The sequence below is a fragment of the Aotus nancymaae genome, unplaced genomic scaffold (assembly GCF_030222135.1).
Source record: "Aotus nancymaae isolate 86718 unplaced genomic scaffold, 86718_ANA_hifiasm-v0.15.2.pri h1tg000049l, whole genome shotgun sequence".
Classification (NCBI taxonomy): Eukaryota; Metazoa; Chordata; class Mammalia; order Primates; family Aotidae; genus Aotus; species Aotus nancymaae.
Genome location: NW_026988463.1, coordinates 29,237,671 through 29,255,644, shown reverse-complemented (window position 1 = coordinate 29,255,644; position 17,974 = coordinate 29,237,671).

Below are 17,974 nucleotides of genomic sequence, written 5' to 3'. Positions count from 1 at the left end.
GGACATGGCTTGGAGAAGGGATTGGGGCTCTCATGTGAGGATGCTGCCCACTGTTGAGACTGTGACTCATGCACTTGGACCCAACTCACAGGAGCTGTTGACTCTTAGATCTGAAGTGGGAAAATATGTGGAATTGAGAGTCTCATTCCTGAGCCTTCCCAAAGGTATAATTGTGACATATACCTCTACCTAGAACCTTAGTAATTTTATGGTCCTTCTGGGCTCAGCACACAGATATGTTGTGACTTACACTTTGGCCAAACACTTAGATGATGTGACTATTTTGCCTGGCCACTTCCCACAAAGAAATTGTGATATGTCCCTCTACTGAGCTCCTAGGTGACATAAATCTTCTTCTCTAAAGCCTGTCCACAAGTAAGGTTATAACATAGCACTAAACCAAGCAGTTAATAATGTGACTGTCCTATCCCATTTGTGCCATGCCCTCAAGAAGCATTGTGACATATTACTGTGCTAAGCAACAAGGTAACATGAGTCTTCTGCCTGGGCCATGTGCACAGGGACATTGGGAAATATCTTTTGGTTTATCAGTGTGATGATGTGCATGAGCCCTGCCCATGGGGGATTTGTGACATGTCACTGGGCCCAGCACCTGGATAATGTGACTCTCTGCTCCTGCCTTGACCTTGTTCCCAAAAAGTATTTTGACATTTCACTGGGCCCAGCATTGAGGTGATGTTACCCTCCTGCCGGCTCTCTGTCTACAGGGAGCATTGTGCAGATCTCTGGCAGCATTACCTGTATGATGTAACTCTTCTTTTCCTGGGCCCTGCTCTCAGGACAGACTGTGATGTATCACTGGACCAAGAACCTAGGTGTTGTGATGCTCCTTCCTGAGCATCTGTGCTCAATTATTGTGACAAATTACTGCACCCAGCCCAAAAGAAATGTGATTCTTTTATTCTGCCTGGCCCCTGCCCACAGAGAAAATTGTGACACATTTCTGGGCCAAGCATTAAAAAAGTGTGACTCTTTTTTGACCTGTCTAGGCCCTGCCCACAGGGAATTTTGCCTGTCCTGTGTCCAACACCTAGGTGATGTGATTCTCCTTTTCTTCCTGAGTCCTGCTCATAGGGAACATTGTGACATATTCTTGGGCCTAACACCCAGGAGATGTGATTTTTTTTTGCCTGTGTGCTGACTGAAGGGGACATTGTTAAATATCTCTGGCAAATCACCTAAGAGATGTGACTCTCCTCACTTGGCTGGACTCTGCCCACAGTAGAGATGTTGACATGTCACTGGTTGCAGCACCCAGGTCATGTGACTCTCTCTTCTCTCATGGGATCTTCCATCAGAGATGATCATGATGTTTTCCTGAGTCCAGCTCTCAAATGAGGTGACTGTGCTCCCTGGAACCTGCCCACAGAAAACATTATAAAGTATCTTTGTGATCATCATCTAGGTAATGTGACTCACCTCTGCTTCATGGTTTTCCCTCAAAAGGGCTTGTGACTTTTCACTGGCAGCAGCACCCAAATGCTGTGACACTTTTTTTGTGGGGGATGAGTGGGGCCCTACCAACAGGAATAATTTTGACATATTGCTTGGCTAAACCCCTAGGTTACATAACTCTTCTCTTCTTCCTGGGTTCTGCCCACAAGGTGTATTGTGACATATCTCTGTGCCCAGCACTAGGTGTTTTGACTCTTCTTCCTTGTGACTCCCCTTCCACTACCCAAATGTGACATTATGCCATATCTTTGGGCCAGTCACCTAGGTAATGTGACTCTCATCTCTTGCCTGGAGTCTATGCACAGTTGGGATTGTAACACATTGCTGGGCCAGCACAGGGGATGTTATTCTCCTCCCAGGGCCCAGCCCACAAATGGCATTGTGGCATATCTCTGGGCCCACCACCTAGGTGATGTGACCCTGCTCTTCTGCCTGAACAATTTTGCAAGAAACATATTGCTTGTCCCAGCCCCCAGTGATGTAAGTATCCTGCTTTGGCCCTGTGCACAGGGGACATTGTGACATACTGCTTGGCTGAGCAGCTAGCTGATGTGACTCTCCTGAATGGGCCCTGCTCTCGGAGAGGCTTGTGATCTATCACTGGGCCTGTCACGTAGGTGATGTGTCTCTCCTCTGTTGCCTGGACACTGCACAAAGTAAGAGTTGTGACATATCACTGACCCAACACCTCGGTGATATGACTCTTGTGTCTGATTCCTGCCCACAGGTGAAATTGTGCCATACACCTGGTCACAGCTTACAGGTGAGTTGATGATTCTCATACCTGAATCCAACTAAGAGAAGAGATTTGGACTCTCACAGCTAGGCTTATGGCAACAGGCAAGGTCCTGGGTCTCCTACTTAAATGAACATTATAGTGGATTATGACACTGAGGCATGCACATTGTATAAGGCCCTCAGGTGGTACAGAGAGTGTCATAACAGAACTCAGCACAAAGGTGAGATAGTGACTCTTACATGTACATCTAGCTGATAGAATTGTCACCCTCACACATGGACAGTGCCCACTGATGAGCTCCTAAATCTCATATGCAAACATGATAGAGATTTGAAATTGTGACTGTCATATGTAGATGCAGCCACAGGTAAGGTAGTGACTCATTTTTGAATCCAGCTCAGAGGCACAGTAATAAAACTTTTTTTTTTTTTTTTTTTTGAGACGGAGTTTCACTCTTGTTACCCAGGCTGGAGTGCAATGGTGTGATCTCAGCTCACCGCAACCTCCACCTCCTAGGTTCAGGCAATTCTCCTGCCTCAGCCTCCCGAGTAGCTGGGATTACAGGCATGCACCACCATGCCCAGCTAATTTTTTGTATTTTTAGTAGAGATGGGGTTTCACCATGTTGACCAGGATGTTCTCGATCTCTTGACCTCGTGATCCACCCACCTCGGCCTCCCAAAGTGCTGGGATTACAGGCGTGAGCCACCGCTCCCAGCCCTAGTAATAAAACTGATACCTGGACCCAGTCAGAAGAAATTCACAATCCTGAACATTTTCCCGCTAAAGGCATAAAAGTCAACACCTATTGTGAGTTAAGTCCAAGTATGCAAGTCAATCAAAACAGTGGACTAAATCAGTGCATGAGAGCCCCAATCTTACCTACAGACTGTGTTTTAATAGGGGAATCACAGTCCCCGGGTGTTCTAAATCCTGGTCATAGGGTTATCATCCCATTTGTGGATTGGAATGATGTATGAAATTCATGATTCCAACTTTCCCACCTCTTGGCATGTAATTCAGAACCTCAACAGTATGATCTGTTCATGTGGAAGGGTGATAATCCTCACTTTTGGCTGGGTGTGCATTCAACAGCCACAGTTTCACCCATGTCCTGGGCTATATTATGGCACTCTTTGTAGCACTCGAGAGCTTCATATAATGTGCCTAAAAGTCATAGTACTCCATGACCACCCTACAAGTTGTAGTCTTAGGACCTTCATGTTTGTCCTAAGACTAACTACAAGAGTCAAAATATCTTCAGGTATGTGTCATCATCCCACCGGTAAGCTGTGCCCATGTGTAGTTTACAATTCCAATTCTGGAGCGAGAACAGGCACAGGAGTCAAATCATCTGGGTGGTGGCCAGAGATATATTACAATTGCCACCTTGAGCAGGGTCCAGGAAGCAGAGGAGAATCCCATCACCTAGGTGATTGGCCCAGTGATAGGTCAAAATCCCCCCTGAGAGCAGGGACAATTCAGGAGGGTCATATCACCTAGGTGCTGAGTCCAGCAATATGTCACAGCACCTCCTATGGGCAGGACCAAGGCAGGACAGTTACATCACCTGGGAGCTGGGCCTGGTTATATGTCACAGTGCCTTTTGGGGGCAAGGTTAAGGCAGGAAGGCAGAGGCATATCACCTAGATGATGGGCCCAGAGGCATTTCACAATGCCTTCTGTAATTAGAACCCAGGAAGAAGAGTTACAGCATTTGGGCTAAGGGCCCAGTGATTTGTCACAGTCTCAACTAAGGGCAGGGCCCAGGCAAAAAAATAAAGTCACTTCACTTTGATGATTGGCCCAGAGATATATCATTATTTCCCCTGAGGACAGGGCTCATGCAGAAAATGCACATAAATACAGTGCATGGCCCAGGTATATGTGACAATCTCAACTGTATGATGGGCCCAGGCAAGACAGAAAAAATCAATCAGGTGCTGGGAAAAGATATATGTCACAATCACACCTGCAGAAAGGTTTAAAGATTCAAAAATCCCACAAATGTCCTGGCTTCACTTCTGACAATCAACATATCTTGTGAGATGTGTTCAAGTACTCAAGTCACAACCTCAAGTGCGGACTGGATCTGTGCATGAGAGCCTAAACCCCACTTGCAGACAGTGTCCAGTAGGGAAGTCATAGCCACACAGGGGTGCTGAATCTTGGTGTGAGAGTCACCATCCTACCTGCGGACTGCATCCATGTATGAGAGTCACAATTCAAACTTTTGATGATTCTGAGTGTGAGATTCAGAACATCATAAGTAGGCTGTGTTCCTGTGGGAGGGGGAGAATTCTTACTCTCAGCCACGTGTGCATATGAGAGTCACAATCGTACCTGCTTTCTCATCTTTGTTGACACTGTCTGTATCTCCTGATGGTTTTATACAGTATATGTAAGAATCACAATCTGCTTTGAGACCTTTGTGCTTGCCTAGGTATATGTTCCAATCTCAAATGTAGAATCATGCCCATTGTCTTAAGTCCAGCCATAAGAGTCAACATTTCTCCTATATATGGGTCCATGTGTGAGAGCCATTTATGTTCCTGTGATCTGGGTACAGAAATGGGTCTACATCCCTTCTGTGGGCTCAATCCACACGTAACAGGCACGATTCTAACTGTGGACTATATCTGTCAGTGAGACTCAGGAACTCATTATTCTGCTGTGTTCATGTGTAAGGGTGATAATTTAAACAGTCAGCTGAGTGCATATACAATAGTCATAATCTCAGTGTTATGCTGGATTCTATTATGACACTCTCTGTACCATCTGAGGGCTTTATACAATATGATATGTATGGGGGAATCACCTGTGATTTCTCTTAAAGTAGAAAACTCAGGACATTATTTTTTGGCCTAAGCCTAGCTCTCTTATTGGCTGGGTCCAGATAGAAGAGTCATCACTGGGCCTGTAAGCTGGGTTCAGATATGACTCACCATCCAACCTTTGGCCAGGTGTACATTTGATGATCAATATTCTAAATGTGTATCATGTCCTCATAGGAGAATCAGGACCTCATTGGTAAGTTTTGTCAATGTGTGAGGGAGACAATGCTAAATGTCAGCTGGGTGTGCCTATGAGGGTCACAATTTTACTTCTGTGCTGGACCTGATATGACACTCTCTATATCACCCAAGGGCTTTATAGAATATGCATGAGTGTTGTAATGTTGTATAAACTTTCCACATGTAGAAGACCCATATTCTTACCTGATTTTCTAAGCCTAGCTATAAGAGTCGAAATTTCTTCTACTGGCTGGGTAAACATGAGAATCTTTATTATGTCTGTGAGCTGGGCCTAATTATATGTGACAATCTCACCTGCGGGCAAAGACCAGGAGGGAGAAATCAAATCAATGAGATTCTGGGCAAGTGATATGTTGGTATTTTTCCTTTGGGCAGGGTCTTAGCAATAAAAGTCACATCTTCTGGCTGCTTGGCAAAGAAATATGTCACAATCCACCCTATATACATGCTCCAGGGAGAAGACAGTCACATCATCTAGGTGATGAGTCCAGCAATATGTCACCATCCTTTTGTAAACAGATTCAAAGCAAAAGAATCACATAACATAGGCCCAGAGATTTCACAGTTACCCTAGTGGACTGGCCCAGGCAGATTGGGAGAGTCACATCTCCTAGGTAATTGGACCAGAGATATGTCATAATACAGGAAAGTCATATTATCTAGGTGCTCCATTTAAGTATATTTTACAATCTAAACTGTAGGCTGGGTCTAGACAACAGAGTGAAATCAGTCAGATTCTCAGCAAAGGCATATTGTCACAATCACACCTGTTCAAAGGTCCAGAGATAAAATTTACAATCCCACACATGTCTTAGCTCCAGGTTCACAGTCAAGACTTTCTTTGAGTTGCACCCAAAGGCAAGTAACAATCTCAACAGTGGACTGAATTAATACATGAGAGTCCCAACTCCACCTGCAGACAGTGTTTCAGTAAAAAAGTCAAAATATCACGAGTGCTAAATCTTGGTCCAAGCCGCCATCCTATCTATATATAGAATGCATGTATGACAGTAACAATGCCAGCATTTGACTGCCTCTAGATGTGAGATTCAGAACATTTACAGTGGACTGTGTCCATTTGTAAAGGGACAATTCTGTTGTCTGGATGTGCATATCCATGTGTAAGTATCTCACCTGTGCGTTCAGCCCTGTTATGGTGCTCTCTGTACCACCTGAGGGCATTGAAAGGTATGCATGAGAACCACAATACTCTCTGAGATTTGCATGCCTGTGTGGACAGTCTTACCCAATCCTTCCTTCTCCTTCTCTTCTCCTTCTCCTTCTTCTCCTCTTCCTTCTTCTTTCTTCCTCTTCCTCCTCCTCCTCTCCTTCTCCTTCTCCTTCTTTCTTTTTGAGATGGAGTTTCACTCTTCTTGCCCAGGCTGAAGTGAAATGATGCAATCTTGGCTCACTGCAACCTCTGCCTCCCAGGTTCAAGAGATTCTCCTGCCTCAGCTTCCCAAGTAGCTGGGATTACAGGCATGGGCCACCACACCTGGCTAATTTTGTATTTTTAGTAGAGATGGGTTTCACCATGTTGGCCAGGCTAGTCACAAACTTCTGACCTCAGGTGATCCACCCAGAATGGCCTCCAGAAGTACTGGGATTACAGTTATAAGCCATCATGCCCAGCAATCCTACTCATTTCTTTAAGCCCAGAGAGAAGAGTCAACATCTCTTCTATAGATTGTGTCCAGGAAGGAAATTCATCACTGTGCCTGTGATGAGTGGGATGCAGAAATGTGTCACCATCATACCTGTGGTGGGATCCACATATGAGAGTCATGATATCAACTGTGATTCATGAGAGATTTACAACCTCAGCAGTGGGCACTGTCTTGTGTGAGGGTGACAATCTTAACTTGACCAGATGTGTATAGGAGAGTCACAATTTCAACTGTGTGTTGGGCCCTGTTTTAACCTGCACTGTAGCACCTGAGGGAATTATGCCATATACTAGGGTTACATAGTCCTCTGTGACCTCTGCACAGGTAGGAAACACAGGACCTTACCCACTGCCCTAAGCCTAGAGTCAATGTCTGTCTTATTGGCTTGGTCTAAGTATGAGAGTCAACACCCTGCATGTAAGCTGGATCCAGAAATTAGTCAGTATCAAGGCTGAGGCCAGATCCACATATGACAATCACAATTCCAAATGCATCCATGTATGAGATTCAGAATCTCACCAGTGTGCTCTGTCCCTATGTGGAGGTGACAGTTCTAATTGTTGGCTACAGTTGTCTATGAGAGTCACAATGTCACCTGTGTACTGGTGACTGTTATGTAACTCTCTATACACCCCAAGGGCTTTAGTGTTGTAATCTTCCATGACATTTTTATAATTAGTAGACCAATGACCTTAGTTGTTGCCCTAAGTCTAGCTATTAGAGTCAAACTTTTTTTATTGACTGGGTCCATGTAAGAAAGTCATTATCATGACTGTTGCCTGAGCCTAGGTCTTGTTCACAATCCCACCTATTGGCAGAACTGGGGAGAAAAGTCACATCACCTGAATGGTGAGCCAGAGAAATGTCAATATCGCTTGATGGGCAGGACCCACACAGGAATGGTATATCAACTTTGTTCTAGGCTCAGTGATATGTCACAATGCCCACCTTAGGACTTTAGGCAGAACCCAGTCAAAAGGGTCACGTCATCTTGGTGTTTGGCCCAACAATATGTCACATTCATTTGTGTAGGAAGGGCCCATGCAGCAAAGGGGAGTCACATCACCTAGATTCTGGGCCCAGCAATATGTCACAATTTACCCTATTAACAGGTCCTAGTCACAAGAGGAGACTCATATCACCCCGGTAATAGACCCAGATGATATGTAACAAACCTTACTGGAGGCAGGGCACAGGCAGGAAAGTAGAGTCTCATCAACTAGGTGATGGGCTCAGAGATAAATTGCAATGCCTGTTATGGGCAGGGCCCAGGCAGGACAGTCACATCACCTAGTTGTCTGGACTATGTGTATGTCACAATCTCAAATGTTGGCTAGACTCAGGCAATAGAGTAAAGTCAACCAAGTGCTGAGAAAAAAATATATATATACACACACATACACACACACACACACACACACACACACACATATATATGTCAGAGTCACACCTGAAAGAAGATCCCGGGATGAGATTCACAGTCCCACACATTTCCTCGGTCAAGGTATAAGAGACAACGTCTTCTGTGAATTGGGTTTAAGTACACAAATTACAATCTTATTTGTAGACAGAATGCGTGCATGAGAACTCCAACCTCACCTGCAAACACTATCTCATTAGGGCAGTCACAGCCTCACAGGTATCCTGAGTTTTGGTATGAAAGTCACCATTCTACCTGTTAACTGGATCCTTGTATGAGAGTCACAATGTCAACTTCCAACTGATCTGGGTGTGATATTCAGAATCTCAACATTGGTCTGAGATTCTCCATATGGGAGAATGACATCCCTCATTGTATGTTTTGTGCACATAGAAGGGTCACAATGTCACCTATGTGCTGGGTCTTTATATGATACCTTCTGTGCTAATCAAGGGATTCATATGGTCTGCATGAGAATCAAAACCCTTTCTAAGACCTTCATGCTGGTATAAACTCATGATCCTAAATGTTGCCCTGAGTTCAGGCATGACAGCCAACACCTCTCTTATTTGCTGGGTCCAGGTATGAGAATCATCAGTGTATCCATGAGCTGGGTCCACAAATGAGTCACCATCCCATTTGTTGAAGGATCCACATTTGACAGTCACAGTTCCAACTGTGAACTGTTTCTGTGAGAGAGAGATCCAGGACCTCATGAGTGGATTCTGTTCACATTTAATGACTACAATTTTAACTGTGGGCTGCGTGTGCATACAAGAGTCAGAATCTCAATTTTTTACCTAAGCCCTGTTTTCTGTACCACCTGAGGGCATTGTACAATGGACATGAGTGTTGCAATTCTCTGAGACCTCTGTAAAAGCAGAAAACCCAGGCTCTTTTTTACTTCCCTAAGTCTAGATACAAGAGTCAACATCTCTTCCATTAGCTGGGACCAGGTGTGAGAGTCACTGACATGCTTATAACCTGGGCCCAGAAATGAGTCACCTTTTGATCTATCGCCAGATCCACATATGACAGTCTCAGTTCCAACTGTGGACTGTTTGCAAATGTAAGATTCAGAACCTTGCCAGTGAACTGTGTCCATGTGTAGAGTAATAATTCTAACTGTTCAATAGTGTTTCCATGAGAGGTACAATTTCAACTCTCTGATGGGCTCTGATAAGACCCAAGTATTTTATATAACATTCATGAGAGTCATAATCATCTGTAACCTCTATGCAATTAGGAGACACAAAATCTTATTGATTGCTCTAAGCCCAGCTGTGAGAGTCAAAATCTCTTCTATTAGCTGGGCTCTCATATGACAATCATCATTATTTCTGTGACCTGAACCTAGGTATATGTCACAATCCTACCTGTGGGCACAACAGGCAGGAGTCACATTACCTGAATACTGAGCCAGGGATATATCAATATCTCCTCTGTGAGTTGAGTGCTAGTAGAAAATTCACATCACTATGGTGGTGGGACCAGTGATGTGTCACAATGTCTCCTGTGAGCAGAACCTAGGCTGAAAGATTACAACACATGAGCACTGGGCTCAGCAATATGTCACAATACCCTTTGTGAACAGGACCCAGACAGGAGAGGACAATCCTATCAACTGAAAATGAGATGAGAGCTATCTCACAATGCCACCTGTGAGAAGAGACTAGGCAGGAGGGTCACCTTACCGAGGCTATTGGCTTGGGTGTATGTCACAATTCAAACTGTAGGCTTTGTTCAGGCAGTATAGTCACATCAGTCAAGTTCTGGCTGGGAAAGGTATATGTCACAATCACACATCTGGGAATGTTTAGGAATAGAATTTACATTCCTGCACATGTTCTAGGTTCAGGTATGAAAGTACAGAGCTTGTGAACTTTTACATTTCTGATGTGGCCAAATACACAAGTCACAATTTCAACAGTGAATTGAATCTATGCATGACTCAATTTTAGTCAGCACACATGGGGAGAGTTAGAGGCTAACATAGGTGTTGAATCTTGTTCAGAGGCTCACATCTCACCTGAAGTCTGGATCTACATATAAAAGTAAAAATACCAACTTTGACTGCCTTTGGGTGTAAGATTCAGAATCTCAGCAATGGGCTGTGTCCATGAGGGAGGGTGATAAACCTTACCGTCAGCTGAGTGTGCATATGAGAGTCACAATTTTGTCTATGTGCTAGGCCCTGTTATGAAACTCTCTTTACCACCTGAGGGCATTGTACAATATGCTTGAGTGTTGTAGGGCTCTGTGACTTTTGTACAAGTAAGAAACCCAGGACATTACCTGTTGCCCTAGACCTAATTACTAAGTCAACATCTCTGCTATTGGCTAGATCCAGGTATTAGAGTCATTACCGGGCCTGTGAGCTAAACCTAGAAATGAGTCACCATTCCCACCTGTGGCCATGTTTACATACGACAGTCACAATTCCAACTTTGGACTTCATCTGCATGTGAGATTCAGGAGCTCAACATAGGCTCTGCTCATGTATAAGGGTGACAATCCTAATTTTCAGCAGGGTGTGTTTATGAGAGTCACAATATCACCTGTGATCTGGTATGTATTACAAAACTCTGTACCACTCAAAGACTTCATAATATATGTGTGTGCTCAGAATTTTTTTTTTTTTTTTTTTTTGGAGACAGAGTTTTGCTCTTGTTACCCAGGCTGGAGTGCAATGGCGCGATCTCGGCTCACTGCAACCTCCGCCTCCTGGGTTCAGGCAATTCTCCTGCCTCAGCCTCTCGAGTAGCTGGGATTACAGGCATGCGCCACCATGTCCAGCTAATTTTTTGTATTTTTAGTAGAGAGCGAGGTTCCACCATGTTGACTGGGATGGTCTCGATCTCTTGACCTCATGATCCACCCGCCTCAGCCTCCCAAAGTGCTGGGATTATAGGCGTGAGCCACTGTGCCCAGCCACAGAATTTTCTGTAACTTTCTACAAGTAGAAGATTCAGGACCTTACCCTTTGCCCTAAAGCAATCTGAGAGTCAAAATCCCTCCTTTTGGGTGGTGCCACATCTGACAAACATCATGTGTGTGTGCTGGGCTGAGGTGCAGGACATAATCCTACCCATGCATGAACAGAAGGCAAGAGAGTCACATCACCTGGGTGATGGGCCAGGGATATGTCACAATTTCTTCTGTTGACAGTCCCCACCAAAAAGTTAAATCACCTGGGTTCTAGGCTCAGTCATATTTCACAATGCCCAGTGCAGACAGAGTACAGGCAGGAGAGTCACATTACCTGGGTGCTTGGCCCAGTGACATCACCATGTCTTATGTAGGCAGGGCACAGGCAGCAAAAGAGAGTCACATTATCTAGGTACTAGGCTCAGCTGTATGTAACAATTGTTATGGCTAGCAGGGCCCAGTCAATAGAGGAGAGTCATCACAAACTGGTTCACTCAGTGTATGACAAAGTCCTCAATGGAGGCAGGACATAGGAGGAAAGTAGAGTCACATCACTCAGGTGATAAACCCAGAGCATTTCACAATGTTCCCTGTGGGCAGAGCCCCGGCATGAGAGTCATATCACCCAGGGGATTGGCCCAGGTATATTTCAGAATTTCAACTCCTAGTTGGTGGCTAGGCTTCCACAAGACAGTAAAATCAATCAGGTGCTGAGCAAAAGCATATGTCACTATCACACCTGCAGGAAGGACTAGGAATAAGACTCATAATCTTTCACATTTCCAGGCTTCAGATATGAGAGTCAATATCTTCTGTGAGTTGTGCCCAAGTATGTGAGACAGAATTTCAATGTGGACAAGATCCATACATGACAGCCTCAACACCACCTGTGAACAGTGTCCTAGTAGGGCAGCCATATTCCCACAGTTGTGCTGAATCTCGATTTAACAGGCACCATTCTACCTGTGGATCCACATATGAGAGTCTCAATTCCAACTTTCAACTTTCTTCAGATGTGAAATTCAGAACCTCGGCAATGGGCTCTGTTTATGTGAGAGGGCGACAATCCTTACTGTTAGTTGGGTGTATATTCAAGGGTAACAATCTTACCTGTTCGCTGGGCCCTGTTATTACACTCTTGGTACCACAGAGAGTTTAATAGGGTATGTGGAGAGTTTCAATCTGCTCTGAGAGTTTTGTAGTGGTATAATCCTGTGATACTACTCCTTGCCTTAAGCCCAGGCACAAGAGTCAATATTTCTTTTATTGGCTGGGTCCAAGTATAAGGATTATCATCCTGCCTGTAAGCTGGGTTCAGAAATGAGCCTCCATCTTATTCGTGTCTGGATCTACATATGAGAGACAAAATCCCAACTGTAGATTGTGACTGTAAGGGAGATTCAGGATTTCACCAGCAGCTTCTGTCCACGTGTGAGGGTGACAATCCTGTCAGCTGGGTGTGCATAGAAGAGTAATAACCTCATCTCTGCATTGGGTTCTTTTATGACACTCTCTGTACAATCTGAGTGCTTTATATGATATCTGTGAGTATCATAATCTTCTGTGTATTTTGTACAAGTAGAAAACCCTGGACTTACCCATTGTTCTAAGTCAAGCTACAAGAGTAAAAATCTCTTTGATTGTCTTGGTCTGGGCAGGAGAGTAATTACCTTACCTGTGTTTTGGGCTCAGATATATGTCACAATTTCAACTTTGGGCAGGAACCAGGAAGAAAAGTAACATCACCTACGTGATGAGTCCAGAAATACGTTAAAATCCTTCTCTAGAGCAGGGCCCTGCCCTGGCAGAAGAGTCACATCATCTAAGTGCTTAGCCCAGGTATATGTCATAGTCCCATCTGCATGCATGCTGGGCTCACACACGAGAATCAAATCACTCCAATGTTAGGCAAAAGTATATGTTACAATCACACCTTCGGTAAAATCTAAAAATGAGAATCTCAATCCAGCACGTCTCAGCTCCAGGTATGAGAGTCAACATCTCCTGTGAGTTGGATTTAAATACATGAGTCACAATCTTAATGGTGGATATGACATCCCCAATCACACCTGCACACCGTCTTGGTAGAAAAATCACAGCCTAACATGTATGCTTAATCCTGATACGAGTCATCATTCAACCTGTGGAATGCACTCCCATAGAAGAGTCACAATTCCAAATTTTGACTGTCTCTGTAAGATGAGGAACCTCCACAGTGGACTGTGTTCATGTGAAAGGTTGACAATCTTTACTGTCAGCCAGGTGTGGATATGAGGGTCACAATCACACCTGTGTGCTGGGCTCTGTTGTGACACTCTCTGTACCACTGGAGGGCTTGATGATATATATGAGAGTCGCAGTAAGCTCTGAGACCTTAATTCTAGTATGGATCCACGATCTTACCTGATTCCCTATTATGAAGTACAAGAGTCAACATGTTTTCTGTTGGCTGGGTCCAAACATAGGTAACAATCCCACAAGGTAGGGGAGTCACACCACCTGGGTGCTGGGCCAGGAATATGTAACAGTGCCCCCAGTGGGAAAGGTTCAGGCAGGAAAGTCACATCATCTTGGTGCTGAGCCAAGTGAAATGTTCCAATGACCTGTGTGGGCAGAACCCGGGCAGAAGAGGACAGTCACATCACCTAGGTGCTGAGGTCAGTGATATGTGAAAACATCCCATTAGGGCAGAACTCAGGCAGGAGTGTCACATCACCCAGGTGCTTGGTCCAGGCCTATGTCACAATCCCTCCTGTGGGCAGCACCTGGGCACAAGAGGAGAGTCACGCCACCTGAGAGATGGGCCTGGAGATATGTCACAATGACCCCTGTGGACAAAGCCCACACAGGAAAGTCACATCATGTGGATATAAGGCCCAGGGATATTTATGAACCCTACTAGGGGCAGGGTCCAGGAAAAAGAGATGGGTCACCTCACCAGGAGCTGGGCCCAGAAATATATTACAATTCCCTCTGAGGGCTACACAAAGGAAGAAGAGTTATATCACCTAGGTGATTGTGCCAGGTATATGTCACAATTCTATTTGTGGGATTAGCCCAGGCTCAAGCGTCAAATCACAGTTCGAGGTAAAGTTACATGTCAAAATGACACCTGTGGGTGTGAACCAAATAACATGTTACACATCACCTGGTTGTTGAACCAGAGATGTGTCAAAATTATTTCTGTTGGCAGGGCTTAGGCAGAAGAATAACATCACCCAGGTGCAGGGCTCAGTGGCATGTCACCATTAACATTGTGGGCTGGGTTTAGGTAAAAAGGAGAGTCATGTGACCTTGTTACTGGGCCCAGGGATATGTCACATCCTCCCTGTAAACAGGGCCCAGTCAGGAGAGTCACAGTACTTGGGTGCTGGGCTTAGAAATGTGTCACAATGCCCTCTGTTGGCAGATCCCAGTCAGGAGAGTCACATCACCTGAGTGTTTGGGCCAGTGATATGTCACAGTTACCCATGTGGGCAGGGACCAGGCAAAGAAAAAAAAGTCACATCATCTAGGTGCTGAATTCATCGATGTGTCACAAGTCTCACTGTAGGCAGGACCCATGGAGAGGGGAGAATCACATCAGCTAGGTGCTGGATTCAGTGTAATGTCACTATCTTTCTGAAAGCAGGGCCTAGACACTGGAGTCACATCTCCTAGGCCTTTGGCCCAGGTATATGTCACAGTTCTATTTGTGGCTCAGTCTGGAGAGTCAAATTACTCACATGTTGGAAAAAGGTATATGTCACAATAACAAGCTTTTGGAAAAGTCCAGTGATAATTCCATACATTTCTTGGCTCCAGGTAAAAGAGTAATCATTATGCCTGTGATATGGTCCTGGGTAAATGGAACAATATCACCTAGGGGCTGGGAAAGGGCAGAAAAGGCACATCACCTGAGTGCTGGTCCAGTGACATGTCACAGTCCCCCTTATGGGTAGAACCCTGGCAGAAAAGTCCTATCACCTGGCCACTGGGTCTAGTGTTATATCAATACTCCTATTGTAGGTAGAGATTAGGCAGGAGAGGAGACTCACTTAACCTAAGTGACTGGCCTAGTTATATGTCACAGTGACCCCCATGGGGAGAGACAAGGCACGAGAGAGACAAGACCCAGCAATGGGTCAAAATCTCCTTAGTGGACAGGAACCAGGCAGGAGGGGGAAATTACATCACCTAGGTGCTGGGCTAAGTGATATCACTTAGGTGCTGGGCTAAGTGATATGTTACAATGCTTTCTGTAGGAAAAACGCAGGCAGAAGAGTCACCTCACCTGGGTGCAGTACTCAGCTATATGTCACAATGCATTCTAACTGCAGTGCCAAGGCAGTAGGAAAAAGTCACATCACCTATGTGATGGACCCAGAGATAAGTCACAATGCCCTTTGTAGGCAGGGCCCAGGCAGAAAAGTCACATGACCTTGGTAGATGCTTGTCCCAGTGATACATAAAAATGCCCTTGGTAGCCAGGGCCCAAGAAGCAGTTTCACATTACTTAGGTGAATGGTCTATGTATATGTCACAATTTTATCTGTAGGCTGCGTCTAGGAGAGTCAAATCACTCAGGTTTTGGGTAAAGGTATATGTCTCAATCACACATTCAGGAATGTACAGAAATAAATTTCACAGTCCCACACAAAGTCTTGGCTTCAGGTATAAGAGCCAACCCCTCCTGTGAGTTGGGTCCAAGTACAGGAGTCAGTCTCAACAATAGGCAAGGTCTGTCCCTAAGAGCCCCAATTCCACCTGCAGATTATGTTCCAGTAGGGGAGTCACAGCCTCACAAGTCAGCTGACTCATGGTTCAAGAGTCACCAAGCCACCTGTGGACCAGATCCACATATGAGAGTAACAATTCCAACTTGCAACTGTTTTTATGTGTGAGATTCAGTACCTTATTAGTAGGCTCTATTTGTGTGAGAGAATTAAAACTTTGTCATCTGGGTCTGTGTATGAAAGTTACAATCCCACCTGTTATCTGGGCCCTGTTTTCAAACTATTACTCTAGGCTTTTATACAATAGACCTGAATGTTTTAATTCTCTGTGAACTTTATACAGGTAAGAGATTCAAGACATTACCTGGGGCTCTAGTCTGACTATGAGTCAAAATGTCTTCTACTGGCTGTATCCAGGTATCAGAGTCATTATCGTGCCTGTGAGCTGGGCCCAGGTATATGTCATAATTTCACCTGTGGGCAGGGACAAGACAGGACTCACATTACCAGGGTGCTAGGCCCAGTGATATGTCACAATGCACTGTAGGCAGGGCATAGGCAAGAGAGTCACATCATCTGAGGTCAGCAGTATGTCACAATATCTTCTGTAAGTAGGACTCAGGCATCAAGAAGTCACATTACTAGGTGCTAAGCCTAGTGATATGTCACAATGCTCCCTGTTAGCAGAGCCCAGGCATGAAAGAGGAGATTCATATCACACAGCTGATGGGCCCAGAGATTTGTCACAATCTTCACTGGGGGCAGGGCACAAGAAGAAAAGGACAGTCACATTACCTAGGTGACAGCCCTGCCTCATGTCACAATCTTGTCTGTAATTAGGGCCCAGCCAGGACAGGAGAGTCACATTATGTAGGTTATAAACCCAGTGATATGTCACAATCCCTACTGGGACCAGGGCCCCGGAAAAAAAGGAAAGTCACACCACCTCTGTGATGGGCCCAGAGGTATGTCACAATGACCCCTTTGGGCTAGCCAAGGCAGGACATGAGAGTCACATCACCTAGGTGATAGACCCAGAGTTGTGCCACAATTTTCCCTGAAGGGAGGGCCAAAGCAGGAGAGTCACATCACCTAGGTTCTTGGCCTGACAGTATGTCACCATTCTCAGTGGAGGCCAGAATCAGGCAGGAAAGTAGAGGCACATCACGTAGGTGATAAGCCCAAAGACATGTCACAATGCTCCCTATGGGCAGGGCGCAGGCTAGATACTTGATGCAGGTATATGTCACAATCCCAAATGTTGGCTGGGCCCAGGCAAAACAAAAAAATATATTAGGTGCTAGGTGAAAGTATATGCCAAAATCACACCTGCAGGAAGGTCCAGGAATAAAATTTACAATCCTACATATTTCCCAGGTTCAGGTATGAGAGTCAACACCTATGGTGAGTTGCATCCAAATACTTGAGATACAGTCTTAATCCTGGACAGGATCCCTTCATGAGAGCTCCATCCCCATCTGCAAACAGTGTCCCCATAAGATAGGCACAGCCTCGCCAGGGTGCTCAATCTTGGTCTTAGAGTCACCAAACTACCTGTTGACCAGATGTATGCATGTGAGTCAAAATTTCAACTTTTTATTGCCTTTGAGTGTAAGAATCAGAACTTTTACATTGAGTTGTGTCTACATGGGAAAGTGACCATCCTTACTGTTGGCTGGAAATGTGTATGAGAGACACAAATTCCTCTGTGCTTTTGGCCCTGTTATGACATTCCCTGTACCATCTGAGAGCTTCACACAATATGCTTGAGAGTTGGATTCTGCTCTGAGAACTTTATGTTGTTATGAATCCAGGATCTTACCTGCTGCTCTAAGCCCAGGCCTGAGAGTCAACATCTCTTCTATTGGCTGGGGCAGGTATGAGAGTCATCACCATACCTGTGAGCTGGGTCCAGAAATGAGTCACAATCCTACTTGTGTTCAGATCTATATGTGAGAGTCACAATTTCAGCTGTGGTCTGTGTCCACATGTCA